At 41.5% G+C, this 3,369-nt stretch overlaps 1 non-coding gene across 1 annotated transcript; it reads left to right on the top strand.

Annotated features, from left to right (window-relative positions):
- The first annotated feature begins 2,749 nt into the window (after positions 1 to 2,749).
- On the top strand, positions 2,750 to 2,856 carry LOC133301246 (small nucleolar RNA R71). Its single transcript, XR_009750160.1, has one exon. It is a non-coding gene; the product is annotated as a small nucleolar RNA R71 (small nucleolar RNA).
- The last annotated feature ends 513 nt before the right edge of the window (positions 2,857 to 3,369 follow it).

Below are 3,369 nucleotides of genomic sequence, written 5' to 3'. Positions count from 1 at the left end.
AAAATCAGAACCAAATACAGAGAAATCATCCATAAAAATTTCAATGCATTCTTCTATCATATCAGAAAAAATGGAAAGCATGCACCTTTGAAATATGGCAGGAGCATTGCATAAACCGAAAGGCATCCTCCGGTATGCGAATATTCCATATGGACATGTAAAAGCAGTCTTCTCCTGATCCTCTGGTGCCACAGCTATCTGATTGTACCCTGAATAACCGTCCAAGAAGCAATAGAAAGCATGTCCTGCCAACCTCTCTAGCATCTGATCCAAGAAAGGAAGTGGAAAATGATCCTTCCTGGTTGCCTTATTCAGCCTCCGGTAATCAATGCACATTCTCCAACCAGTGATTGTCCTGGTGGGAATCAACTCATTGTTCTCATTTTTCACCACAGTCATCCCCCCTTTCTTGGGCACGGTCTGCACAGGACTCACCCAAGCACTGTCTGAAATTGGGTAAATCATCCCAGCATCTAGCAACTTCACCACCTCCTTCCTCACTACTTCCTTCATAGTGGGGTTGAGTCTCCTCTGTGGTTGCCTTACTGGTTTAACCTCTTCTTCCATCAATATTTTGTGGGTGCAAAAGGAAGGATTAATACCCTTGAGATCTGAAAACTGCCATCCAATAGCCATTTTATTCTTCTTGAGTACCTTAATCAACTTCCCTTCTTCCTCATCAGACAACATTGCATTAATGATTGCTGGATATGTTTGATCATCCCCAAGGAACACATACTTCAAATGTGAAGGTAATTCCTTAAGTTCTACCTTAGGTGCTCCTTTTGGAATGTCATCAATCTTCTTCTCAAGCTCTTCCACTTCTGGCTCTTCTTGGTAATCCTCTGTACCTATCTCTTCTTCTGATCTTTGTTCCTCAACTGGGAATTCTTCTTTTTTATTCACTTCTTCCACAACCTCCTGTATCACATCCAATCTAAAACAATCTTCCACATCAACAGGATGCTTGATGGTTTCAAATACATCAATTGTGACTGTTTCCTCATCCACCCTTAGCAACAACTTTCCTTGTTCAACATCTATCAAAGATCTTGCAGTTGCTAAAAAGGGTCTTCCTAACAATAAAGGACGTTCTGTATCCTCTTCCTCCATGTCAAGAATCACAAAATCCACTGGAAAAATAAACTTGTCTACCTTGACCAAGACATCTTCAACCACACCTTCAGGCCTCTTGATAGATCTATCTGCAAGATGCAGAATAAGATTGGTCTCCTTTAAAGTGTTAATTCCCAAAGCTCTACATACTGTCAATGGCATCAAGTTTATACTGGCTCCCAAATCACACAATGCCTTTCCCACCTCCACATCTCCTATAGCAATAGAGATACTGAAGCTTCCTGGATCTTTCATTTTTGTTGGAAGCTTCTTCTGGATTAGGGCACTACTCTCTGCTGTTAGGGCCACTGTCTCACCATCAGTTAATTTCCTCTTCTTAGTAAGAAGATCCTTCATGAATTTTGCATAGTGAGGCATATTTTCCAGTGCTTCAGAAAATGGTATGTTAATTTGTAAATTTTTGAAGATATCCAGAAATCTTGCATAGTGCTGCTTCTGAATCTCTTTCTTCAACCTCTGAGGGTAGGGAACTTTAGCATAGGGAGATAAACTAACTGGCTGTTCTTTCTTGTCAGCCATCTTCTTCTTTTCCCACTTCATCATCTTTTGTGGGGAAGCATTTTTACCAACTTCTACCTCTCCTTCATTCTTATTGTCCTTCCCTTCCTCTTCTTTGTCAACTCCAACTATAACATCTCTAACAACTACTTCCTTCTCACTTTTCTCATTTCTTATTTTCTCTCCTTCATCATCAGAGACTACATCTTCAACCACAACCTCTTCTTCATTCTTTTTATTTTCCACCTTCTTTTTCCCTGGTTGAAGTACCAACCCACTTCTTGTCATAATTGCTTTACAGTGCTCCTTAGGATTCACCAGTGTATCACTTGGAAATTTCCCTTGTGGTCTCTCTGATATCTGTCTTGATAATTGACCAATCTGGGTCTCCAAATTTCTGATTGATGCTTCCTGATTTCTGAAAGAAGTTCTGGTCTCCTGCATGAATGCAGTTGTCTCTTCCCTGAATGAAGTAGAACCCTGAATATAATCCTGAGTTGTCTTAGATAACTGAGCAAACGCTTTCTCCCATGCAGCAGGATCACTTGACTGCTCCTTTATATGTGGTGGTGGAGGATGTAATGGTGGATTCAATTGGTGGTTGGAACTATAGCTGAATCCTGGGTGTTGATTCTTGTTTTTCCATGGTGGCATATAAACATTCTTTCCCTGATTGTTGTAGTTCCTTTGATTATTCTGATCATACCACACTCCATTCACCTCTGCTTGTTCTGATGATCCCCCATAATCACACTCCTCTGTCACATGGCCCTTACCACAGATAGCACATACACTCTTTGTTTCCACAGAAGCTACCTTTTGTGAAGAGAGTTGCTTAATAAGGGTATCTAATTGTTGCTGCTGTTGTCTCTGTGTCTGCATCAGTTGATCATTCCTTGCCAACAAAGCATCATACCCATCCAACTTGATAATTCCTGTCCTTCTGTCAGCCACTGGAGCATTATCAAATTCTTGAGATGCTAATGACTCAAAGATATCTAAGGCTTCGTGAGGGGTCTTGGTAGTCAATGATCCACCAGCAGTGGCATGCACCAAGGTTCTAGTGTTAGTGGTCATTCCTTGCAGGAAGATTGCTGCTTGTTGCCATGCCTCAATTCCATGCTGTGGACATTTCCTCAACAAAGTCTTGAATCTCTCCCAAGCCTCATAAATAGATTCTGACTCTTTCTGCTTAAAGCTTGTAATTTCATCCTTCAACTTGGCCCTCTTGGATGCTGAGAAAAACCTTTGCAAGAACTTGGTTTGCAAATCATCCCAAGTTGTTATACTTCCTTGTGGCAATGATTGCAGCCATCTCCTTGCATCATCCGTCAGTGAATGAGTGAATAGTCTCAACAGAATTGCATCTCTTGTGACACCATTTATCTTCACTGTATCACTCAACAATAGGAAGTTCTCTATGTGCAAGTAAGGGTCCTCCGCACTGGTTCCAGCAAACTGATCCTTCTGCACCAAATGTATCAAAGCAGGCTTTAATTCAAAGTTGTTGGGCTCCACTGTTGGGCGCACAACACTCCCAATTGGAGGAACCACTGCAGGAGTCATGTACTCTCCCAGTGTCCTCTGTGGTGGTGGTGGTCTGTGATTCTCTGCCATTATATCTTCCTGATTAACCGTACTTGATTCACCAATTTCTTGCAACTGTCTCCTTTGCCTGGCTGCCCTTTTGTGCTTCCTCAATGTCCTTTCTAATTCTGGATCATATAACAACAA

This window comes from Gastrolobium bilobum, unplaced genomic scaffold (genome assembly GCF_033153095.1).
Source record: "Gastrolobium bilobum isolate Gb01-03AN ecotype WA unplaced genomic scaffold, APGP_CSIRO_Gbil_v1 utg21887, whole genome shotgun sequence".
Lineage (NCBI taxonomy): Eukaryota > Viridiplantae > Streptophyta > Magnoliopsida > Fabales > Fabaceae > Gastrolobium > Gastrolobium bilobum.
Note: the sequence above shows the minus strand (reverse complement) of the source record. Positions and strands in the feature narration are given on the sequence as shown.